The sequence below is a fragment of the Vicugna pacos genome, chromosome 1 (genome assembly GCF_048564905.1).
Source record: "Vicugna pacos chromosome 1, VicPac4, whole genome shotgun sequence".
Taxonomy (NCBI): domain Eukaryota; kingdom Metazoa; phylum Chordata; class Mammalia; order Artiodactyla; family Camelidae; genus Vicugna; species Vicugna pacos.
In genome coordinates this window covers 115281896-115308792 of record NC_132987.1, presented here as the reverse complement: position 1 = coordinate 115308792, position 26897 = coordinate 115281896, and the positions used below count along the sequence as shown (strand labels likewise).

At 43.7% G+C, this 26897-nt stretch overlaps 1 protein-coding gene and 1 long non-coding RNA gene across 2 annotated transcripts in view; both read left to right on the top strand.

Annotated features, from left to right (window-relative positions):
- RCAN1 (regulator of calcineurin 1) overlaps positions 1–26897 on the top strand; it is a 90296-nt gene that overhangs the window by 37360 nt on the left and 26039 nt on the right. The gene's annotated exons all lie outside the window — the stretch shown is intronic.
- On the top strand, positions 12352–14696 carry LOC140698599 (uncharacterized). The gene is made up of 2 exons (XR_012076392.1): positions 12352–12473; positions 13288–14696. It is a non-coding gene; the product is annotated as an uncharacterized lncRNA (long non-coding RNA).

Here is a 26897-nt window from a genome sequence, read left to right as displayed (position 1 = left end):
CCACCAACACATACAGCGACGTACAGCCACCCCCCTGTGGAGCAGGGGGTCTGCCCTGGAGCCCCGAGCTGAGTTCCTCTTTACCTCCTGTACCGTCGTCACAGACCCCCAGGATTTCTCCTTATTTTATAATTGATGAAACTGAGCCCCAAGGAGGGCAGGCGAGGTCAGAACTGCACCCAGGCCGCCTGCATTCTGTTCACTCTGCTTTCCCTGCCACTGAGAAGCAGCACGTTCTGGACCCGAAAGCGCTGTGGATGAATCCAGACATTTGACATTTTAGCCTCACAGGGATGAAAGGAGACACCTCAGGAGAGTTTTAATCCGAGGCTCTTTTACCTTAGGCTCTTATGAAATCTCTTGGTCATAGGGGAGTTAACAGCTTGTGTTCTAGTCCCACAGATTCATTTGTGCCCTTCAGATAAAGTGCAGGCTCATTCTGAAGATTTTCCAGTCTGCTGTCCTCAGAACCTCTGGGTGCCGTGTTTCCCTGGTGATAAGGAGGACTCTTCTTGCAATAGGGTGATCGGTCTCTGCCTTTTCTTGGTCACCAATTATGTTAGTGATAATTAAATTAGGTCTTTGACAGGCATGCAAGTGAAAGCAGTTTGTTGTAATTTACCAAATTAAATAGTGTCGATGATTAATTGTAAAGTCATTTGAAATCATTTCTGTATCCTCTGTATAGTTTTAATTTAAAATGAATTGATTAGCATTATTAGGGAAATTTGGATTCATAAATTAAAAGTACATTCATGTTTTGGCATAATATTCATTTTTAGGTGGTAGATGTAAGTTTAATTCTTATAGAATAATTTATTGAAATTTTAAGTGGTGATTTATTTCTATCTTTTCAGGAGAATTTTGTCAGAAAAAAATCAAACTATGTTTTGGCACATTTAAACATGTTCCATTCATTTATAAAGCAACTTCCCTCTGAGAACTCTTTAGAATCATGATTAATTTTTGTGGGTCTTTGTGAAAGTTTGCAACTTACTTGAGTCTGTGATTGGAGAAAGGATTTTTCTTTTAGTATATTATTTATACAAAGTCACGTAAGTCTCTATAAACAAGAGCATTTCCTAGCACTGTACTGAAAGTCATTTGTGGGTCTTCTTTTCAAATTGTGTTTGGAGCAAGTTCACTAAGTATATGAAAATTAGGTGGGGGTTATGATCACATTCTATTTCTGGTTTATAACAGTGTTATTGTGTTGACCATGTACTTTATGTAGCAAATTTTGTTTCAAGTTTTCAAAAAAAAGAAAGAAAAGAAATCCAGTCCACCATCATCAAAGACAGAGATGTATTAGCAGAAAAATGTGTTATAGATGAAGGTAATCTGGAATGTGATTTCCAAAAACGTTTTGAGCCATAAAGTACGGGGCGCGTGGACAACATGCTTTGTACGTTTTAGCAGTGGAGTGCTACTCGGGACGCCGGCCACACTGCTCTGTAGTCTAAACTCTTAACCACCGAGGAAGCTGTTATTTACATCCTATTCTTGGGATTTTTTTCCGTGTTCACTAGGCCTCTTACACCACTGGTACTTAAATTAATGGAAGTTACATGCAGAAGCAAATAACCTAATCTTATTTGGAGAATTCTTGAGCCAAAAAAGCTTGCTTCGTTTCCCTCCCTCCCTCCCCGACTTCTTCCCTCCCCCACTTCTTTCTTTCTTTTCTTCCTTCTTTCCTTTCTTCCTTCCTCCCTTTCTATCTTTTTTCTTTTTTGAATTATTGCCCTTTCACTTGATTTGTTCTCTCTTTTTTTCGCCAGAGCGTATTTTACCTATACCATTTTTTTTAACTCTGCATTTTTAGAAAGGAAAAGGCTTTTTTTTGTTTGTTTTCGGGAATCTTCTTGATATATATTTTTTAATCTCTACAGGCAGCACACTTATTGAAACCTCAACTCATGTAGGAGCTTGGGGTTCTCATGTGGGGCCACAGAGGCCATGGGCACAGGCCCTCCCCTCCCTGTCCCCTGTCCCCTGACCCTCGGCTTCAGTCCGTGGTTGGACAAGGCCGCCAGGAGGAGTACTGGGAATGCCCCCCCTGACCCCTTCATCCTGTTGCTTCCTGCCTCCTCCAGCCCCCCTCACCTCCACTCCAGGCCCCTTAGATCTCACCCTGAGCCCAGTGGTCTTTGCCTTAAAAATGGAGTTAACTGGCTTTAACCTCCTGGAGATTGTTTCCTCCTCTGTAAATGGAAATAACCCACGTACACCATGACCAAGATGAGAAATTTTAAAATATATATGAACACCTCTATATGCACAGTTGCTGGCACATGAGATGTGCTTAAATTGTTAGCTGCTTTCCCTTCCTGGTCTTCCCTTTTCTCTCCGTTATCCCTCCACTCCCACCCCCTGGCTTGCTCCATCCTAAGAGCTCTGTCCCGCAACCTCCCTGCCACGCAGTGCCTAGGGGGACAGGGCGCACCCACGGCAGGAAGTGCTCCTGGTTCTCCGGGTGGAGGGAGGGAGAACCCCTGCCTTCCATCTGCAGCTCTGGATGTTGCTCTTTCCCTCTGGATCACAGTCAGATCCGGTTTGCAATCTAAAAGATGCTAATTGGCAAAGAATCACTGCAGAATAAAGGCAGTATTCGTTGTTAGTGTTTGTATTAAATTCTTTGAAAATAACTTAAGAGAAATGAGCTCTTTCTTGGGTCTCAGTCTTTCAGGATTTATGGCAGTTCCTACACAGCAGTTCTCGCAACTTCAAAAATAAGTTTTTTCCCCAAAATTCCCTGTTAGCCTGCCATTTAGTACTTGGAAGGCATTTTTCCACATGCTGCCTAAAAGGCAAGTCCAATGTGCCCTGTTCAGTGGCTTCTGCCCCTGTCATCCACAAGCATGGGAACTTAAAAGAACCAAAGCTCCCTTCTGGTTAGAGCCCTTCACCCTTAACATGCTACCAACATGGGGTTCTTCCTTCGACTGATGTAAGGAGACCCATCCAGGGCATCCCAGGTACTGTAAATGTCAAGGAGCTAAGATCTAACACACCTTTGCTCCCTGGCATCACTGCCATTCCTTATCAGCAAATGCACATTTGAGACTCAGTTGCAACTTCACATCATTACGAAGTTGAAAAACATGATTCTCAAAGTTAACGGAAAGGTTAAAACCCACTCTACTCCAAAGTCAAGCTCTTAACGGCCAATCTGATTATGTTAGCAAAGTCTTTCGATGGATTTTGTGGGGGAGCAATTGCATCAAATATGGAGTGTCTCTACTGGCCCTTTCTCCTGCCTGGTGTGAGCACAGAAAAGTGTCTAGATTGCAAGATGGAATTCTGACAACTGGAAGGGCCTATGAGACATTGGCCGAGGTATCAGCAGCCTTGGAAGTGCTGAAGCAGGGGATCGGCTTTCAGTGTGCACATCGATCTTCTTTTAATGAGAACGTATTGTGCTTTCAAAGCTGGAGCTCAAGTCCTGAGTGGAAGGCTCAGGTCCCTGTGGACGCTGCATTAAGTGCACTGCCAATCAGATCTGCCAACACCTCTCCTGTTCTCAGAGCTAAGCCCTTTCTGTGCGGTTATCCGTCATGTGGAATTTGGTCCTAACTGTGCAAACCAACCAAATGCACGAGAGACACAGGACAATATCCATTTCACTCCGATTATCTTCTGTCCACGTAACAGATGGAACTCTGGGATATAAATGGCAAAAGAGGGACACATAATTCCTCTTTCTTTTTCTCCTGTTGTATTACTATTTCATTTCACCAGCAACAGCAGCAAGAAGTAGGAAATTCCAGTGAAGCCAATACTTGCTAGAGATTTCTTGGGTTGTAGGTTTAAACCTCACAAAGATTTCCCTAAGCATTTCCCCTGTCAGTAACTGGGCTGAAGTTTTAAGTTTCAAAGTTGATTTGAGATTATTTGGAATGGTTGGTTACCCTTTTCTAATGGAAGGCTGCCTCTCAGAGCTCGTGTTCTCAATCTTTTAAGTATTCAGAGTTTCTTTTTACGTTAAAGCATCTGGTTTGTGCCGACACAGAGCTTCAAGTTGCAGAAACACGTAGAACCATAAAGACCTTGGGGACGGGGTTAGGGTGGGAAGACGGCAAGGCAATACCATTTATCAGATTTTTAGTTTAAAGCCATGTCAAAGAACGCGGAAGTCAGGGTGAGGGGGTTTAGCGTGACTCTGGGCCCTCCTCGGCCTCCCGGCCAGGTGAGGATGAAGCTCGCTGGTCTTGCGTGTCTCCTGCGGGTCAGAAGCGCTCTGACTGGTGCTCCCCCAGGGGAACAGTGATTGGTCCAGACCTGCGCGTGCGCGCCCAGGATGTGCACGTGTGCAGGTGACACTCTGTGCCTCCTGCACGTGTGCGCAGGCACTGGTAGGGGAGGATGGGAAAGGAGCAGGGAAGAAGAAACAAGGAGAGTTTGGTTCGTTGTAAGTGAGAAGCTAGTAGACAAAGGAACCATGTTCTTTTGGGAGTGGAACGGTGCTTGTCTTGTAATCAGGACCTCCGTAGACCCTGGCAACCAGCACGACCCCGGACCTAGCGCTTCCACACTGTAGCCCTCCTCTGTCCACACCCCCATAGCCCCAGGGGACGTGCCACCCAGACCTTGCACCCCTCCATTAACACCACATTCTGGGTGCCCGAGACCCTGCAGTCCCTCCCCAAATGACCCACATCCACTTCCAAGATCTGTGTGGGCTTCATCCCCAGACTGTGGACAGGTGGTGCCCTGCTAGAGCAGAGGGTGACTGAGGGCAGCTGTCTCCGGGGCTGTGGACAGAGCTTCACTATGTCATTTGGGGTACCCACCTGGAGTGGGCAAGGCCATTGAGGTGTGACCTCAGAGAGTGAAGTGCAGGCAGTCATAGGAAGAGAAATGGTCAGTGTTCTCTGTCACACTCCAGTGGGGAACACCAAGGAGTCTGAGATCCTAAATTTGAGCCTGGCCTTCCAGGACACTCTGACTATCTTTGTCAGCTCAAGCTGTTATAACAAAATACCATAGGGGATGTGGCTTGTAAACATCAGAAATGTATTTCTCACAGCCCTGGAGGCTGAAATCAGGGTGCCAGCAAGGTCGGGTTCTGGTGAAGGCCCTCTTGTGGGTTGCAGACGGCCAACCTCTCCTGGCGTCCTAGCATGGTAGAAAGAGTGAGTGAGCTCTCTGACCTCTTCTTATGAGTGCGCTAATGCCATTCATGAGGGCTCCATCCTTATGACCAATTACCTCCCAAAGGCTCCACCTCCAAATACCATCCCATTGGGATTAGGGTATTGACATCTGAATTTGGTGGGGAACATTCAGTCCATTGCAATGACCATCTGTTTTTTCAAGGTAGGAAGATAGAAAGTATTTGATTTAAAAAGTATTATTGATGTATAACTTTTGGCCATTTAGGTTCATGGTTATGCGGGCCTGTGTTTGTACATAAAGGCAGCCTGCTGCAAACCCCTGTGCTGTATTATTGAGCAGGTCTGGAGTTCTTCACTCAGAAGTTGGAGACCTGGGGACTAGAAAGGACTTTCTGTGCCCAGAAGCCATCTGTGCTTGCCAAAACTATCCCCATTTCCACTGTGGCATTATCTAGAACATTCCAAAAAGGTCTCAGGTTAGGTGAGAAGTCCAAAGCACCTGAATGAGTGCAGTAACCATCCCTGCCTTCCAGGAGACGGGTGCAGCTCCACTGAAACAATAAGCATGGAAAGGCCTTACGCTGTCGTGTGCCATTGGAGTTAACGGTGGTGTCCCTCATCTTGTGGACCTGATGGGCACTGTACACAAAATGGTGAACAAAAATCCAGACGTGAGCCTGCCCTTACGGAGCAGCAGTCAAGTGCACATACATCATCATTGTTGAGGAGACACGGTGAAGCCCTTGGACTCAAAAGTTACGTCCTCTCTCTGCAGCTAGGATTTATTAGATGTAAGTGGCAAAATTTTCCAAGAGCACAAAGAAGGAAGGCCATTGGATTCATCTAATAGCACCTTTTTAAAAATGGCAAAAAATGAACGTATCAGCCAGGAAGAGGTCCTAGTGCTACGTGAATGAGACCCCTTTTTGTGTAGGCAGTGTTTTCTAACCTGTAATTTGTGACACACACATACACATGCTCATCCAAGTGATCGCTGCAGTAGTGTCTTCCCCCAGTTAGGGCTGTCTGACTATGACACAGCTGTTCCCCAGCTACTGAGCCCTCACCCTGCTGACCACCATGTAAATGGAGCAGCAGCCCAGATTCAGGGGCGGGGTGGGCTAAGAGGCACTGCCAAGAGGCTGGTGGAGCAGGCAGCCCTATGTGGACCACACCAGCCTCTGAGAGTCCCCTAGCTGTGTAGTGTTTTCAGTCAAGGTTTCTCAAACTGTCCATAAGGGTGACCTGCTTTGTTTCAATGTCCAACCTCTTGCCAACAAATAAATAAAATATAATAAAAACAAATTACTAGAAGAATGAAATGGAACAGGAAGACATACAAAACACAAGCCTTAACTTTTTATTATTAGATGCAAGGGATATGCAATTTTTCTGATAAATTGCTTTTTTGTTTTTACATTTTTTTATTGAGTTATAGTCATTTTACAATGTTGTGTCAGATTCCAGTGTGGAGCACAATTTTTCAGTTATACATGAGCATACATATATTCATTGTCACATTTTTTTTCCACCGTGTGCTACCACAAGATCTTGTATATATTTCCCTGTGCTATACAGTATAATCTTGTTTATCTATTCTGCATATGCCTGTCAGTATCTACAAATTTTGAAATCCCAGTCGGTCCCTTCAATAAAGAAGATGTGGTATATTTATACAATGGAATACTACTCAGCCATAAAAATGACAACATAATGCCATTTGCAGCAACATGGCTGTTCCTGGAGAATGTCATTCTGAGTTAAGTAAGCCAGAAAGAGAAAGAAAAATACCATATGAGATAGCTTATATGTGGAATCTAAAATTTAAAAAAAAAGAACATAAATCTGATAAATTGCTTTAAAAGATTCTAAACTCCCAGTTTCTTTTCTTACCTCACTGCAGACTGGCCACTGGCCGCAGACCACACCTGAGTAGCACCGTTCTAAATGGCAAGGAGAGGTCAAAGCTTGGACTTAAAATTAGAAATATGTGTATTTATAATTATGAGGTTTTCATAAACTTTTCAGGAAAAAAAGAAGAAAATCAATGAACATCATATTCAGTTTGTATTACTTTAAATTTTATTTCCAGTGAACAGAGCACACATCTTACATAGTTGTGATTCTTAACCTGGTTTTTGTGGGGGTTTTTTGGTTTAGATTTTATGTATTTGGGGGGGGGTAATTAGGTTTATTTATTTATTTTTTTGATGGAGGTACTGGGGATTGAACCCAGGACCTTGTGCATGCTAAGCATGCACTCTACCACTGAGCTATTCCCTCCCCTCTAAACTGGGTTTTTATTCTGCTTTTGTTTACTGGCCCTTTTCTCACATGTACATCCCCCAGCTGCACTGCCTGGGTCCTGGCCCACCTCACCTCCCACCAGGTCACTGTCTCTGCTGTCTGTGTTCCTCCAAGGCCTGATGTGGCCCCCACTTGCCTCTCTGACTTCGTTTCTTATTTATTTCTCACGCTACAATCCTTCCCCTGTACCCCATGTGCTCCGCCATGCTGAGTTCCAGACAGTTCTGGACCGTTCCTGGCTTTTCACGCCTCCCGCCCGCAGCCCTGATAAACCAGCACTCTGTCCCCAGCGCTCAGTGAACCACAGCTGCTAGTTCCCACAGATAACAAGCTCCCCACTTTGCTGCGTTCCCTCAAGTATCGTTCTATCATAAACAGCACTGACTTAAACATCTTTACACAATTTGTCTTTTTTGAATATAGGAATTAATTCCCCCCAATGGAATCATAGAGTCCCAAGATTATGGACCTTATAAACGTGCTTGCCTATTGCCGACTTGTGTTCCAGAAACGTTGAGCCACTTTTTGGTGTCAACACCCATAAATCCTGAATTTCAACTCAGAAATATGGTGCCAATATTGGCCCCAAGTTAGGTTTTACACTAGAGCGTACAGTAAGTCCTCGGGTTTGTAATCGCTAATGTCAAACTACTTGGCTTTTTGCCTTGGATAGTAGTTCTGCAAAGGCAAGGGCCTGTCTTCCAAAGTTCATTTACCTTGAAAACAACGGACACCTAATCAATGCACGATGGCAGAGGTGAAGACAGCGAGCCTGATGCGGAGATGAGTAGGAGTTAAGATCAAAGTTCTGTTGAAAGATGTCCCTCCTATGTATCTGGCAAAGGTGGTGCTGAAGAGTGAAAAGAGAGCCAGGCATGCTGTGCACAGAAGGTTGGCTCGGATGCACCGTCAACAGCATCTTCGATTATCTGGGGTAAGGGTGTCTCTCCAACGTGTGCACTTGTCGTAACAGTGCCGGCACTGCGAGCACTTCGTGCGTCTCCCGCTGAGTCCTCACAACAACTGTTTGGGCTAGTACTGGGGTGTTTTGCCCCTTTATGGATGAGAAACTGAAGCACAGAGAGATGAAACAACCTGCCCAAGGTGGCAAGTCCACAAGGCACAGGGTGGAGCTGGGGTTCACTCCTGGGTGGCCCAGAGCCCCAGCACCACCCTGTGACAACGCTGTGTTGAACTTCTGCATTGGCCTGACTTGTAGTTCTTTGTGTGTGTGTGTGTGTGTGTGGTTATTATTGTAGTTGTTATTATAGAAAAGTTGCAAGTTTAATACCAGTAACTTTTTTTCTGAGCCATTTGAAACCAGTTGCCAACGATGCCCACCGTGCTTGAACAGAGTAGGATACCTCTGAAAACAAGGATATCCAGAAGGATGACCACCATAAAGCTATCGGCATCAGGGCATAACATGGACACCTTACAGCCATGCAATACCGAGCCTCCATTCAGAGTTCCCCAGTTGTCCCCGTGGTGTCCTTTGGAGTCAAGGATCCCACTGGGGCTCACTTGAGGCAAGTGATTTGTCTTATCTCTTGAGTCTCCTTAAGTCTAGGACAGCTCCTTCGTCTTTCCTGGACTCATGACCTGGACACTATTGGAGGGTACCAGGCCTGTCATGTCACAGAATGGCCATCATGTCACACAATGGCCATTTGTCTGATATTTCCCTAGGATTAGATTCAGGCCTTGTATCTTTTTTTTTTTTAAATTGAAGTGTAGTCGATTTACAATGTTGTGTTAATTTCTAGTGGACAGCACAGTGATTCAGTTATACATATATACATATATATATAGATTCCTATTCATATTCTTTTTCATTATAAGTTACTACAAGATATTGAATATAGTTCCCTGTGCTATAGAGTAGGTCCTTGTTGTTCATCTATTTTATATATAGTAGTGTGTATCTGCAAATCCAAAACTCCCAACTTATTCCTCCCTACCTTCTCACCCACTGGTAACTAAGTTTTCTATATCTGTGAGTCTTTCTGTTTTGTAAATAAGTTCATGTGTGTCCTTTTTTAAAATTCTACATATGAGTGATATCATATGATGTTTTCTTTCTCTTTCTGGCTTACTTCACTTAGAATGACAGTCTCCAGGTCCATCAGTGTTGCTGCAAATGGCATTGTTTTATTCTTTTTTATAGCTGTGTAGTATTCCATTTTGTATATATACCACAACTTCTTTATCCAGTCATCTGTCAATGGACATTTAGGTTGTTTCCGTGTCTTGGCTATTGTAAATAGTGCTGCTATGAACATTGGGGTGCATGTATCTTTTCAAATTAGAGTTCTTTCTGGATGTATGCCCAGAAGTGGAATTGCTGGATCATAGGGTAAGTCTCTTTAGTTTTCTAAGGAATCTCCAAGTTGTTTTCCATAGTGGCTGAAACAAACTGCATTCCCACCAACATTGTAGGAGGGTTCCCCTTTCTGCATGCCCTCTCCAGCATTTTTCACTTGTGGACTTTTTCATGACAGCCATTCTGACTGGTGTGAGGTGATACGTCCTTGTAGTTTTGATTTACATTTCTTTGATAATTAGCAATATTGAGCATTTTTTTCATCTACCTATTGGCTATTTATCTTTATACCTTTTTATAAAGCACAGCTCAGCAGTGTTAAGTATATTGACAGTGTGCAGAGATGCTGTTGTCCTAGCACTTCAGGTACTAAGAATGTCTTAGGAGGATGTGGACTTAGCTGGCACCACATCCCTCCCTCCTACCTTCCCATGGTGTAATTCCTCTGCCCTTTGCAGTGCCTCCCCTGGGCATTGTCACCTGTACTTCTTCCTGTGCCATGTGTGCCAGGTGTCTGCCTCCCCTAGAAAATCTGCTTTCCTGGGAATGCCTAGTACATAGTAGGTATTCGATCAGCAATGGCCAAATATTCAGAACATCCAGGGGGTAATTATGGAATATAGAGAAATCTGACTTTTCAGGAGCATGAGAATGTTTCCAAACTGATGTCACTGCAGAGTAAATCAGGGCTCCAGGAAGTCTTTATTGATTTACAGCCAAAATGTGACCTTCAGAGATTACCCCTGAGGGAACCAGAGCCAGATGATTACTTGATGCGCCTTCATAGTGGAATTCACAGAGCATGCAGTCAGATTTTCTTGAAGCGCTCGTTCTGCCTGACATCACAGAAAATCTGAGGCCGACCTGGGAGTGCCCCACTTCGGTTAATGCAGCCACATTTAAGAAAATGTAATTGAGTGTAGCGCTAGTACACAGAGTGATAAACGATGTGAAATTTTCTGGGTAAGGCCCTGGGTTGGAAAAGATAGGATCTTGAGCCTTTTGAGGGCCAAATCCTGAATCCTATGCGCCTGTGGAAAATTGAGTCGGGCAGGAGCCAACCCCGCATCAGCTATTTTGAACAGTAGGACTGTTCTGGTCCCCTGAGCTGAGGCCAATATCAATAGAATATTTCTGAGTTAAAATTCAGGTTTGATTGGTGTTGACACTGTGTATGAATTCACGTTTAGCTTTTTTTTTTTCCTAAACAGATTACTCAGGTAACTAACTTTTATGTAATATAATCCAGAAAGAGGTAAACATTTTCCAGAAAGAACTGTTTCTTACAATTCTGCTTTCAGATATTCAAATCAGCTAAGTAGAACTAGCAACAATATTTTTAACTCTTGGGGGAAAATAAAACTCTTCAAATTATTTTTGTTTACGTACAGAGCATCAGAATGGTATTTAAAGTTAAATAGGGTAAGCAGGCAGAGAACTATTTCCGGTAGCAAAAATAGTCCAACCAGGGCTTATAAATATATTTGGGGGATTTTTTTTCTACTAAAAATAAAAGTTTTAAAGTAATCACATACCAAAAAGAGTTTTGTGGTGCTGGAGAAAATGGCCTAGGTTGGGAACGTTTACTGTGTATTTATGCTTATTGTGATTTCAGCCCAGCATTAGTTTTTAAATATATTGAGAGAAGCTTTGCTGGACATTTCTCTTTTTTGTTTCTTTATTTCTCCATTAATTCTCCACTTAGCTTCCCCCAGGCTCTCATTATGCTTCCTAGACAGACGTATCATTCTTCTGAGGTCTTTGTGAAACCATGTCAGTATTTGTGATTTTTGACACGCTGTTTTTTGTTGTCGCTTCAACCAAATTTTATTCTGGTACATTTCAGATTATTACATTAAGTATTAAAATTATTAAATAATTGCAAAATGGTTTCCATCCTAAAACCTTATTTTCATTATTTAAAACTATGTACCCACCCTCCTTCCGTGCAGATGTTTTCCATCAAAGGGATACCCCATAAAAACCAGAAACCTTGAGAGGAGTGTCAGGATGAGCCTTCCTTGTCTGCTTCTGTTCCTTTCATTCAGTTTCTCTTCTTCTCTATTTCCCGTCCCTTCTAAGTGTAAGAGATGGAGAAATGGTAAAGGAAGAGCCTGCTTTTCAAGTTCTTACAGAAGTCTGGGTTGGTGTCCTTATATGGAGTAATTGACAGAGGAGTGTTCAAACGAACCTTCTTGCATAAACGCCCAGCGCCTTCCAGCGTGGGGGCTTCCTTAGTGGCCCTTCATGGGTGGCTTGCACCTGTGCCAGACTGTGCCTTTGATCAGACCCACCTTCAAACCAAAGCAGTCTAGTTAGAGTCATAAATCATACATCCCTGTTAACAGTTTAGGCAGATTCAGGGTTTATATTCAAGTACTCAAAAATGCCCAGAACCTGACTTCTTGGATTAAAAATTGGGGGGAAAATTTTTTTAATGGTCTTAACCCTATCTCAGTTCAGAGCCTGAGGCGTGAATGAGCTCACTGATCAAAGTTCCCTTTAAGTTATATTTACTGACTCACCGCAGAAATCTGCAGGCATGTGTGTATACCTCACCTGTGCCTTTTTTGGTACTATCTTAAGGATTTACAAGAAGGCGTATTTGGGTACAGCTATCCTGGGTAACAAACAGTCAGAGGGCATGAATGTGCATGTTGGTGGTGCCAGTATGAGCTACATGACCTTGGGCAAGCGATCTGAGCTCACCGAGCCTCATTTCTGCAAAGGTAAGAATGAGAATGCCTTCCCTGAGTCCTCCCAAGGGCTTGGGAGAAACTGAAATGAGTTACTACATGTGAAAAGACAAAAACTGCAAAGTGGAGGTTGAATATAACTTAGAATTATTATCAGTCAGAGCCTGCATAAGCAACTGGCAAATGTGAGCTACATTCTCAAAAGATCCTCAAGACCTTCTCTGGGTCCCAGTTCCGGGCATTTGGACTGACTTAATCCACAGGAACAAGGGGCTGTTTGAAATCATGGCATCTGCAGCATTAGTCTGATTAGACCATGACCAGCAGGATGCTTGTGCGTCTTACAAACAAGTTCTTTATCTTCTGTCTTGCCTATAAAAGTTATAGAAACACCTGCATAATAGGATTCATCATGGAGCTTATTAACTTGAACTTGTCTGAACCCATCACTCAAGAGCATACGAGCCACTATCCAGAACAAACAGGGTTAGATAAGAGTCCTTACAGAAAGAATCCTGTGCTGTGAATCACAGATTGTGTCCAGCTTCCTGACACTGCTTAATTTTTCAGGCAAGTTTTCCTTCTCCCCCTTACCCCCACTAATCCTGACCTTGTACGGATTTTCCAACGATGCCTGGAATAAATAGGCTACATTTATCCACCTTTGCATTCTCACAATTTCCAGCGACTCTAATCAGAGTTTCATGCAGCTAGGATGACAGTAATTTATGATCTTTTTAAAAAATTACTGCGATTACTGGGAAGCCTATTTTTAGTATTCAGGTGAAATGTGCTTATAGTGCTCCATTAGCATAGATATTAATATCCCTCCTCTGCTTTCCCACAGTTTGTTCCGTTGAATAAGCTGAATTCTGTTAGACGTGATTATGATCTTTCCTGCCCCTGCTATCATCCTTTTGGAGCTCCCTCACCACTGATTTTGCAACAGATGAGACAGATCCAGGGAGGTGAAACATTCTGCTCAGTGCAGCACAACTTGTTTTTGCCAAAGCCAAGGCTAGAGACCAAACGGACTCCTGGACCAGTGTCCTAAGATGCCATGGCTCCTTGGGAAACCAGATTAAAGCCTCTGCTATTCAAAACCCTTAAATTGTCAGATTTTCTATAGAAAAGGGTATATAACATTCTGATTGTTAGAAGTTAAAGGCTGAACCATTTTGAGCTGTCAGTGTCTAAAATGGACAGTGCAGCCCTGTCTTAATCTTAAATAGAGATGCAAGGGTTTTTCTTGATAATATCTTTTCTGGATAGTTCTTGATAAAGCCATTCCTCTATCAGCCCTGCTCATCAATCCATCGGTGCCGCAGGCACTGTGTTTTGCTGGAGATGAAGGTGGTGTGGTGCATAAGGTGAAAAGAAGGGCCTGAGCCCGAGGCCAGCTTTCTTACAGAAGGTCGCTGGTTTTGCAGACCTTGTTGGCGCAAGACATCAGCGTGGGTTAACATCTTCCACAGAGCGGCCAAATGTCTCATGAATAATCAGCCGCCTTAAGAGAATCCGGCTTTTTCCATCAGCAGTACATGGGACCACAGGCACCTCTTTGACAGCTCAAACTTGTCAGCATCGTTTGCCACGGGGTATGATGGATCATTCTTCGCTATTTTAAGAATTTGTGTTAGGCTAGGTACAGTTTCATTGTCGCTTTGCTCCAGATTTTGATGCCACGTCAAACCTCCAAGAGAATTAGGCACGACATGTAGCCTCAGTTCCTCATCTGTGAAAAAGAAATAGCACCTCTCCCACAGAGAAGTTCTAGGGTGAAAAGAGAGAACAGATGCCAGGTACCTGCCTCCAAACCCAGTAGTGAGTAAGCTGTCGATTTGTGGAATCTGTTGTTTCCCATCCATCTCATCACCACCGGTGTCACTGTTGGCTGCCAAGTCTATTGACGTCTTCTTCTGTGAAAGGATATCGTCTTTCCATCCTTTAAGTGTGTTAAATGTGACAGCTTTTTTTAACGTTTATTATTTTTTCGAAGTTATCTGGAAATTTAAAACCCCACCCCCTGCTGTGTGCTAATATGCATCTTAATATGTCATTCAGTTCAGCATCTTCCCCGGGCTTGGAACAAAAGATACTGTCAATGATGGTGAAAGCTGCATGCGGGGCTTTCCAAGTGCTGGGTTGGGTTTTATTTCCTGCTTTCCTCTTTGGTCACCCCCTGACTTGAGGAATCACATGGTCTGCCTCAATCTTTTCATCAATGAAATAAAAATATATCAGTTGCCACCTCCACAGCTCATGGGATCGTTGTGGGAGTTATGAGTTAGTGCTTCTGAAATGGGTGGCTGGAATGAGCCAAGTGAGCATGAGGAATCCACATGGCATTTCCGGTTGAACGGACATTACCCTTATCCATGGCTTCTGTGTGGTCTTCACAGCTTTCAAGTACCGTAACGTACCCAATGTTCCATCAACCGTTCGGTAAGAACACCCATCTCAGCATGGCCTCTAGACCTTTCAGGTCACTTGACTGATCTGACGCAGGTCTATTACACAGTAAGAAACAAAAACTTCCACACTACTGGGTCCTCGTCTGAAAAGTAGGCTGAGGTGTTTCTTTGCACGTATTTTCCAGCATTTTGGAAATTGTTCTAAATAGTTTCCCTACTGACTCAATGGCAATAATTGCAAAAAATGAACCATGTCCAAGAGAGTTCTGTCGTATACTTTATGTCAGAGTATGAAATTTTGTCTTGAAAAATGGTTAAAAATTAAATGATGTATTTTCAGTTTGTGTGAATTACGAAAATTATCTTATACTATGTCTGTTTAGAATTAGTACCAGGAATGCTGAACTTATTTTAAATCCTTTATTAATTCTTTGCTACTTTTTTTTTTTGCCTTTTAACTTCTTAAAAGTAACTTTTTATTTATGGAGGTTCTCAGACACTTACAGTCTAATGAACCCCGTGTACTCAACTCACCACCCAGATTCATCAGCAATCAACACCTGAATCCCTCTTCCCATCCTCACACCACAAGGTAGTTTTAAACATACCTGTGGGCTTCATATTTCAATGATGTGCATCTCTGAGGGATAAGGACCCTTTTATAAATAAATAAATAAATAAATAAATAAACAAATAAATAAATAAATAAATAAACAAACAAACAAACAAACAAACAAACAAACAAATAAACAAATAAATAAATAAATGTACTTTCTTAATATCAAATATTGATTCTGGGTTCAAATTTCCCCAGTTGCCTCACAAATCTCACATTTTTGTATTGAAACATATTTTTCAGGGTACTACCCAGAAAAATAAAAATACTTCTCAGTCTCAAAGCTAGAAGATGAGTAAGAGAAATTATTAGGGGATGGCTTGTTGACTCTCCTCCCATCAGCTCCAATTGAAGATTTGAATTGTGCATTGCATCTGAGTTTTTGTTGTTGGTGTTGGTGGTGGTGGTGGGTTTTTTTAGAGAGCACAGGTAATTTTAAATTTAAAGATAAACACTTTCCTTAAAACACAGGCAAATCAAGGCAATTCAAAGTACTCTGTGTTTCTTTTGGTAATAGTGTAAAAAAAATCGATGATTACATATTGAAGTGTCCTTTTAAGCAAAGCATAATGGTGACATTTTACAGAACAGAAGCGTCCATACTGCTTCTAATTCCCTCTCAAGATACGTCATCTTGGTTTGAGATCTCTTTTTGGTCTCAAAATATTTTTGCTTTACAGTTTCGTTTCATTAAAAGATCTGATTCTGAATTGAATTCACTAACTTTTGATCGTGAGCCCAGTTCTGTGCTATGGACTTTTCTACTGGAATATATGATGTCCTTTTGAAACCCAGAAACATGAGTCTGTCTCACGAATTTATGACCAAAAGTTTATTTGGGAGTTAGACTTAAGATTTTAAAATTGTACCTAGGTTTCTGGATTTTATATATCATTCCACTTTTTATGTGGAATAACCTTCATCAGAATCATTTCAGGAAATGAGAAAAGTAGGATATGGTTATGAGTCAGCCATGGAAAACTACCGCATGGAATGAATTAGTCAGAAGAAGGGTTTCAGTGGCCAACATGAGCTGTGTGCTATCAGGAAGTGGTGTGACTTTCCATGATTTTATGTACTGTAAATCATGTGGCAAAATGCTCCAGACACCTGGAGTCTTTTTTTTTTTTTCCAATCTTAAGTTTTGAGATAAAATTGAAAAGTACTATGGCGTGAAAGCACCCCAGCCCTCTCAGTAGTTGGCCGTCCCTCCTATCAGCTCAGATGGGTTTCCACCCCACCCCCACTCCATGGGGGATACGGACATTGACCCAAAAGCCCATCCGTGCTGCTAGGTCAAGTCACAAAAGCAGCTGGCCTTGGCAGAGTCGCTGCTACAAAGGACTCTGTCCTTTTCTTTTGTTTCTAATACATTTCTTGTGCCCCTGGTGTTGCTGCTTATAAAGCAGTGCCATTTATGGTCTGCAAGAGAGTTGCTGCTCCCCGTGCCATGCCGTGTTTTAGAAAGGTGCTCTGAAATTTCAGAGGAAGGCAGCATGAGCTGCCTTCTGTCAACCCCTTAAAGAGAAAGAAAAACTCGTAGAAGTGAAGTGGATTAAAAGTTTGGATCGTGTAAGTTTCATAAAACTACATCTCTAGAGGCAAATATTGAAAATATAATCAACCCCTAAAACTAAGCATGGAGGGAAATAGGTTTGTTGTTTTATTGGCCATGTAAGTCAGTTAAGATCAGTAAGTAAGCGAGTCATCTCTTCCCTGTTATGCTTGATAGGGACATAGAGCATTCAATAATTACAGCTGGGGACGTGTATATTTAGAGAGAGAGTGATAGATATCTGTATATACACATGCAATGTATATGTTGTTTACCAGCGTATCTAATGGAATAATTCTGTGAGTGCTCAACTCCTCATCAGCCATCGATGAAAGTCCAGTTGACTCTGATGCCCATGGCAACCTGGATAAACATTCCTCTGCAAGAATCCTGTACACCAGGTTCGCCTTGTCTGCCATGTGTGGCCATCTGGCAAGATTCCCCTGCAGAAGTATCCATCCACAAGTGAACCCAGGATGGTTTAATGTTCTTGTCATGCAGTACCACTTAGCAATCAGATGGTGATAATCAGCACGATCTTCCTCCCCTTCCGCCCTCGACCAGCACTTCCCTAGCCTTACTGCATCCCACAGTTGAACGCTTGTGTCCCCTGAAATTCATACTTTGCAATGCTAACTCCCATATGGTGGCGTTAGGAAGTGGGACCTTTGGGGGTGGTTAGGTCAAAGGGCAGAGTCCTCTTCCATGGGATTAGTGCCTTTATCAAAGAGACCCCCAAGACTCCCCGCCCCTCCTGCCATGTGAGGACACAGTGAAAGATAGCCCTCTATGAACCTAGAATTGGGCCCTCACCAGACACAGGACCTGCCAGCACCTTGATCGTGGACTTCCCAGCCTCCAGAGCTGTCAGAAGAAACGTCTGCTGTTTATATGCCGTCCAGCCTACAGCGTTCTGTTTTAGCGCCTGAACAGACTCAGACAGCACGCATGAGCATTACCTGGGAATCTGGTGAAAACAAAGACTCTCCTTCAGTAGCTCAGGTGGGGCCCGAAGTTCTACATTTCTCACCTGTTCACAGGTGAGTCCAGTGCTGCTCAGGGCTACCCTGTGAGAATCCAGGCCATCCAGGGCAGGACTGTATAAATGAGCAATGTCTGCAGAGTTAGCAAGAAGCCAGACCCCAAAGGGTGTCACCGTATGGTGTTGATACCTCCAGAGCCCTTCTGTGTCCATGACCTCGAGGCTCTGCATGACATTGATACCTACCCCCAGCAGGACCGGGAAACACCCCAGGATGGGGGAACCCTCACAGGCACATGGCAGGACTCCCCTGCTGGCCTCTTCACCTAACCTCTCAACTATACTTCATCCTCTGAGCACACATGGCTGTCTGCACACACGGACTCTGCTGAAGCCTTATAAAGGTCCGATAATTCCCTTTCTCCACTGGCTGGACTCTTTCTTAGTACAAAGATTTCTAGAACTGTTGGTCATCTGTGTCTTCTCATGGGACGCACAAGACCTATTCTTAATCTTCAGAGATTTTTATTACAGCCCACTTGTCTTCATCCTCCAATGTGCAAGGCTCAGAAAGTTAAGAAGGACGAGAAAGGATTTCAATTTTAGTGGCCAACAGGGAAATGCTAGACGCTCTATGAGCAAAGATTTGAGAGGTTTAAGAATTCCTCAAGATTGATTTAAATAAAGAGAGAAGAAAGAATTTTCACCCAGTGCGTACCCCAGCCTGGACACTTCAACGCTTGCTGTGTCCCAGAACCACCCATCATCAGACGTGGGTTTTGGACTAGCCAAAGAATGATCAAGCCAAAGTGACAGAGCCACTTTCTGTCACCTCCTTTTCCCTTGATTGCTCCGATGGAAATAGGTTAAAGCTTTAATTGGTTATTTTATTACCATGAAATTTTCAAATAAACCAGCAAATCAACATTATTATTTTAAGATCCTAGGAAATGTGATTCAGGATTTGTCATTATTTTTTCCAAGGAAGAAACTGTTATAGACATTTTCTGCAAGGGTAAATTTCTGTGACTTTTCCAGTTAGAAGCCAGCCAGCAGACCCTTCACACAGCTGGTTTGAAAAGAAACAGTGTTCAGAATGTAGGAGTAAAAATAGTTCCACTGGCATGCATACATCCTCACGGCTGGTCGCCCTTAGTGTAATGGGTGCCTTTGAAAGCCTTTCCACTGTTTTCCTTGGGTCTTTGTTTAGGGGGGAAAAAAACCCATTCCAAATGATTGCCAAGAATGTGGCCTTTGAAAAGGCATGCTTAATCATTGACACAGAGTCTCCTGTCTGTCTTACTTTATCAACATCAGAGAGTTATGTGGTTTAGCGTATGTGAATGACTGACTGACAGCTTGGTGCTGGATGATGGCCCTTGTGAATTTATGGCTAAGCTCCGCACAGGCCACTGGACGAGTCTGAAGTCTATGCATTCCAGTGGTGATGCTCCTGTCCAGTCATTTTCTTTCTGGGACATTTCCTTGAAAACACAAAGACTACCTATAGATTAGAACTTGCACTTCTGCAGAGACCTTCTATAAGAATTTTTAGTTAAGAGCAGTAGGTAGTTCAAGATGGGTGTTTTATGTGGTACATACTCTTAAGTTGGAGATTGTACTAGTTTGCTAGGCTAGGGCTCCTGTAACAAAATGCCATAGACTGAGTGGCCTGACCAACAGAAATTCATTTTCTAATTGTTCTGGAGGCTGGAAGTCCAAGATCAAGGTGTCAGCAGGCGTAGATCTCTTCCGAGGCCTCTCTCCTTTGCTTACAGATGGCTGCTTTCTCTGTGTCCTCTGTGATCCTTCCTCTGTCTTGTTCATCCCTGGTACCCCTTTGTGTGTCCAAATTTCCTCTTCTTATAAGGACACAGTCCTGTGGGATGACAGCCCACTCTAATAGCCTTATTTAATCTTAATCACCTCTTTGAAGGTCCCATCTCCATTTGAGAGGGAATGACGTTCAGCCTGTAACAAAGGTCATAGAAACCACTTTGAAATTGCAAAATCATTTTGTAGCCTTGTATTATTTTGCAGTTCTTCTGTTTCTTTTCAAGAATGTTTCCGTCATTGTCTTAGGAGGGAGACGGCAGGTCTGGGATTCTGTTGTAGAAGTAAGAATTGCAACAAGGACTTCATTCTCTAAGTGATATTTCTGGCCACTGGAGAGGATTTCACTGTGCAAGGAGACTGATTTGGATGGACATCCGGGATGTTCTCCAGGTAACAGAGTGGAACTTTGGCCACTTTGGAGTCTTGGCCGGGCTTCCTCTGTTCTCACTTGCCCACCTCGCTGCTAATGTGCTGTCCCATGGCTATGGGACATCAGGGGGCCAGCCCTCAGAATTACTCCTGGATTCTGTAGCTCCTGGGGTCAGTTTGGGTGGCCAGGTCTGCCCTGTGGGACTGTCCACTCCTTAAGGAACCATGGTGGAGTCATTTCCGGGCCCCAGAGCATGGGCATGGGCAGTGCCTGTGGGAGATATTCAACTAACAGATGAATGAACGAATGAATGAATTTCAGAAGAATGTCAGCTATCGAGGCTACTGACCTCGCCCTCCGTCATTTCCCTCCACCCCGTGCAGTCCCTTTAGTGGCTGCTGGTATAGATCCCACTGGTGGAGTTAACCACTGGTGTTAACTTTAGGTACATTGGAAGCAAGGCGATATCGTGCGGTCAGTCCTGTTTTAACGTGAACTGGAGGGCCACCAGCTCCACCCTGACCGGGAGAGAGTATTAATTTTCCATGTTTGGATGGACCTGGAGATCGTCATTCTAAGTGAACTAAGCCAGAAAGAGAAAGAAAAATACCATATGAGATCACTCATATGTGGAATCTAAAAAAAAAAGAAAAGGACACAAATGAACTTCCTTACAAAACAGAAACAGATGCACAGACATAAAAAACATATTTACCAGAGTGGGGAAAAGAGGTGGGAAGGGATAAACTGGGAGTTCGAGATTTGCAGGCACTAACTACTATATATAAAATAGGTAAACAACAAGTTTCTACTGTACACCACAGGGAACTATAGTCAATATCCTGTAATAACCTATAATGGAAAAGAATATGAGGAGTATATGTATGTATATGTATGACTGAAACACTATGCTGTACACCAGAAACTGACACAACATTGTAAACTGGCTATACTTAAATTAAAAAAAAAATTTTCCATGTTTACCTTCATAATTTGTCCTCTTGGGGTCTTAGGCACCCACCACTCATACTGATTTTGAGCAACCACAGCGAGTCATGGGGTAGACGCCTCTTCAAACTCACCTAAACCACCAGATGAGAATGTGAACATTGCTATGAAGAAATAAAAATAATAATTATACGAAGTCATAGTCTTTCTGTCCATGGAAGTGCCTTCGGGGCAGATTTCACCTTTCTGAACGCAAGCAGCCACAACCATGGCTTCTGGCCAGCCGACTCTGTGCTTTTGCCCGGTACCTCCGAGAGCCACTAACCGCCTGAGTCAGGAGGCCCCAGGACCCAAACCAAGCATGCACGGACAAGGCGCCTTAGTCACTGGCCCAAGATACCCAGCTGCGTTTCATCATGCAGGATGGAGCCAGTAAAGAGCATGAGTAACAGAAGGCAAATGAAGGAGAACTTCAGACATGACGATTTGGTCATATCCCAGCATCCGACAAACGAAATTTCACAGTCCCTCTCCCGCTCATTGACCACAAGATAATTTGTTGGCAGGACAAGTTAGCAAACTCACCAAGCCTACCCAAAATGAGAAACAAGCTCACAAAATCAGCACAGAGGGGAGAAGCCTGCATTTCTTGGTACCTGCTTTATCCTCTTACAGTCCTTTGCTTGAATTTACAACGTAAACTTAGAAGGTTTTATTTGGATGGCATCGAGACAGAATGTAACATTCTTCTGCCAGCCCATTTTGCACTAGATATTAGTAGATTTACTGAGAGATGTAGATATTCATATCAGCTTTTAAAATGATCATGAATAATGTTTTTCAGTTAAAACATTGTTTCCCATGATGTTAAACAAAATACCAATTTTATCACAATATAGTTAAAGACAAAGATTTTTTTCTTTATTTTTTAAAAATTTGGGGTGGGTAAGTAGATTTGTTTATTTATTTTTAGAGAAGTTACTGTAAAGACAAAGAGTTTTGAAGTACTCTAATGGTACTTAAGTTCTATCTCGATAAAGCTGCTGAAAAAAATCCAGTGCTCAATTCACAGATACAGAGAACAAGCTAGTGGCTACCAGTGGGGAGAGGGAGAGGGGAAGGGGCAGGTTAGGGGTAGGGGAGTAAGGGGTACCAACTACCAGGTATAAAATAAGCTACAAGGATGAAGTGTACGACACGTGGAATGCAGCCAGGATTTTGTAATAACTATAACTGGAGTATAACCTTTAAAAATGGTGAATCACTACATTGTACACCTGAAACTTATATAATATTATACAGCAACTATACCTCAATTAAAATATGTACTATGCTCATATTTCAAACGTTTCAATATTGTGGAAATTTTAAATCCTGAGCACATACTGACTTAAACCTTTGTGATCATTTTTACCCTTTGGAAAACTGTGCTTTCCCAGTTCAAGGGGACCTCAAAGAGCTTTTGCAGAAATCAGAGAGCTGTCGTTTTATTAAGAGAACTGATTTGACTATTGCTTTGTTAATTTCAGAATTCTTAATCATCCAGCTCATATCTAACCAGGCAAACCAAATTTCATGTGTAGCTTTGAAAGCAAATAGCATACTGGAATTCAAACACATTGAATGGCTTACTTCAGTGTTTCTCAAAAAGCAGTAAGGCACAGTTCTTAAGAACATGAGCTTAGAATCCGTAGACTTTGGTTCGCAATCCTGGTTCCAAAGCTGAGTGATAGCGAGCCTTAGCTGGAGATGCCGTAACAAAATACCTTTGTCTGGGTGGCTTCAACAACTGACATTCGCTTCTCACAGTTCTGGATTCCAGGAAGTCTGGGATCAGGGGCCATCATGGCACAGGTTCTGGTGAGAACTCGAGCGAGCTCTGGCCTGTCTTCCTCTTCTTGTGAGGACCCTACTCCCATGGTGGGGGCTCCCCCGTCATGGCTTCATCTGAACCTGATCACCTCCCAAAGGCCACACTTGCTAACACTATTGCACTGGGAGTCTGGGCTACAAATATGAATTGGTAAGGGATACAATTCAATCCACAGCAGTGGACCAGGTACTTAATTTATCTCATTCTCCTGGCCTCTTTGTGACAGGTTTTCACTTTTTCTCCTGGGACTGTTTTTTCCAAATTTTCTATCTCCTAGGAGGTATTATGTAGGTACATGATAAAGGGAGAAATGTGGGGATAACTGGTTGCCCATGAAGTCCCTTCTCTTGGCTCCACTGGAAATGCCCCCATCTCCCAGGTGTGCTGGGAGAGTCCTGGCACCTGGGCTCAGGCTCCTGAGACGCCCGGGTGCTGGGGGCCCTAGTCCTTCCCTGACATCACTGCCCCTTGGTGACTGTGTGCCTGCACCCTGGTGGGAGCCTTCCTATGACCCTTTGGGATCCAAAGAAAACACCACCACCAAAATCCACCGTATAGCTAACTACGTAGGCCTTTGAAAAGTAAGCCTCACCACCAGGAAAGAAAGTAAGGACCCCCACATAGAGGTTGTGGGAAATGTCCGTTCACTCAGGTACGTCCATGTTATCCAGAAAGTCATTTTCAGTAGGTCATGCACTGATGACTAGTCATTTTCTCCATCTTTTTTATTTTCCAGATGGGACATAGTAATGGGGCAAGCTACTTATACCTTTCCTGTTTCCCCTTTTAGTGGGAAAAACACACTCTCTTTCCATATCTAAAGTGGAATTGAACATTTCTTGTAAAATATACACCTCAGGGAAAAACCCATTGCTATTTTGAACCTCTTCCTCCAATTCTTCAGTTCCTGGTAGAGTGGCCGTTGCGTTTGCCCTCTGACTTCTACTTTCTGAGCTGGAGAGTTATAACAACTTACTTGCTTCTTAGTGTATGAGAATGCTGTGTTTCTTCAAATGACAAAAACAGTTTTACTTTTAAGCTGCGATGATTTTTCTTCCGTATTCCTGTGTGTGGCACCCACTTTGCATCAGCTTCTAAAGTAAATAGTAGTTACACACATATTGACAATATCTTAGCAGCATGATTGGGATTTTTTCCAACAGTTTAACGCTCAGTTATCCCAGTAAATGATTTCAAGTTAAAGCCTACTTCGTTGGAAACACAGAAAATGGTTCCTATATTTAAAATAAAACAAAATCTAATGGTAAGGAAGGAACTGTGACAAGTACACGGACTCAGTATTTTTACGTCATTTCCTCTTAGAGACAAAATTTAGTAAGTTCTCAGCCTACTGGATGGCAGGTTTTTGGAGCAGGAGGCTGGTATTAGGCAGAGTTTGGGTTTTTTTTTTTTTTTAGTGGAAAAAAGTGAACTTTTGCCTCGTGATTTCTAGGCATTTTCTGAGTCACCGAATTGTTGCTATCCATTTTATTTCTGTAAATCACTTTCTTTCACCATTCTTCCGATGATCAAAGAGCATGTTGTCTGAAGGACTTCATCTTATTCAAGATTGCCTGAAACCTCTCCACATTTCTCTGTGTTCAAGTAGATAGTTGAGACTCAGACAATATCTCCTTTTGGACCCATTTGAAATGACACATTTCAAAGTATCTCTGTATTAAAAGAGGTCATTCTTTCCTGTGGAACAAGAAATTAAGTGAATGTGCTTGGCACGCTGGGGCTGTTCCTAGGGTGTGAGAACAAACCTTCTTGATTTTAGATCCCAGAGTTATGATCCTCCCTGGAGTGTTTCAAATTCATGGGAGACAAGGAGGGGCTGGGGTGCGGGGAGCCACTGGCATTTGGGGAGGAGTCGCTAAAACGGTCTAGAAGGCAAAGGACAGGGCCATGCAGGAAAATTTGTTTCATCCATGAGTGTTAAGTGTTGAGAAACTCTGAGAGGAGCCGTCGGCTCACAGACTCTTAGGACATAAGGGACCTTCCCATCCAGCTCGGCTCCCCCATTATCCACAGAGCAAGCTGAGGACACACATCTCTCTGCCCAGCGTCCTTTTTTCCCCGGCCCCACATTACAGCAGTTTTCATCAGAAACCACAACGAGCCCCAGATCCACTTCCTCATTTCTAAAATGACCCTCTTAGTCACGGCTCCGATCAGCTTTCTGTGGGGACCCACGCTCATGCACGTCAGCGGCACAATCTTTTGTTGGAAAATGTCAAGCCAGTGTTCACACTGACCTCCGGTTGGGTTCTGGAAGCGTGGATGACACGTGCTGACCGGTAATACTGCCCGTGGTGTGATGCTGTAGTCGCCTCACCGGGGCAAGAAGCAAACTTGAGGTGACGGTGGAACAAGACCGGGGTGTGCAGGGGGACTGCTTTTGTGGCTTTGCTTCGCTTCTGCCTCCTGGTTGAGTTCATGTCCCACGGAGAAGCCCCCAGGGCTGCTGAACCAGAAGCCAGTCCACCTGCCCCCGATTGCAGGCACGGGGCGCAGGAAGGGTGGTCTGGGGGCTCTCACACTGCTGATAGGGGGCCGGAGAAGCTTTGTCAACATAAAGTCAAGTGTCAAATGCCTCCATCTCTCTGATCGGTCCCTGGCCTTCAGGACTTGATCTTGAGGCTTGCATGGCACAGCCTTATGCAGCTTCCCTCCCGGCGCCCAAGGACGCTCGCTGACCCCCGTCTCGCTCGTACTGCTGTATGCAAAGACTTAAAGGACAGTCCCATGTACGGCCTTTTACTCTGACCTAGAGCTGTGCTTCCTGAGAGCAGGGCTATGACTCATTCACCTGCTGTCTCCCAGACCAGCACGGCTCCTCAGACAGAGAAAATGCTCAGAAAACACTTGTTGAGTGACTAAGGAAAGGAATCCGAAAATCAGATTTTCCCTCACTCATTTACAAGTTTTAAAAGGTACCAGGTACCTTTTTCTTTTTCTTTTTTTTTCCCTAAACTTCTCTTTTTAGATCAATATTTTGGAGTTGACAGAAAGCATGATCATTAATTCATTCAGGCATTCAGTCCACAGGTAGCCACTGGGCCATCTCCCCGGTTCCAGGACCTGGGCTAGATGTGGAAATACAGCAGGCCACAGCAAGGTCCTTTTCCAGCGCTAAGCCTGGGACCAATTACCAACTGTCATGTGTGCCAGGAAGGAAAAGGAGTGCTCAGTAGAGGACTTAACCATGTCTAGGAGGCCAGGGCAACTTCCCTGAGGAGTGACGTTTTAAATAGCTATTCAAGCGGGACTCAGCCAGGAGCAGATTCGGGTGCTCCAGGCAGAGAGATCAGCCCCGGTAAAGGTCCTGAGACCTGAAGACGGGCCCGGAGCTGGACTGTGTCAAGGGCAGGACCTGCGCCAAGAGGTAGCAGGAGCCACTGGTGGTCACGATGCCGGGTTTTCTCCTGAGAGCCAACAGAAGGGTACTTAGAAGGGCTATAGAGAGAGAAGGACAGGCCATTTCCTAACGCTCACGGTGGGAACGTCTCAAAGAAGAGGATGCGGTGATGTATTTTCTGAGGCTCACGTGCCAGCCTGCTTCCCAAGATGCATCCTCTTCCTCATGCTCCAGGTCCCGTCTGTGGAGCATCCTGCAAAGAACTGGGCGGGGCTTCCAGCCATCCCTTCAGATAAACAGGCTGCCCTGAGCTCAGGTAAAAGCATCACTGGCCATCCACACACGTCACCCTCCGCCAGGACCCTCAGGACAGCCCACGGTGAAGGAGTCCTCCCAGGAGTGAAGATGGGGGTAGGGGATGACTCAGGAACGAGCCAGAGAGATGGAAAGAAGGATGGCGTAGCTGAGGGGAGAAATGGGCAGGGATTTAAAAAAGAGAAAA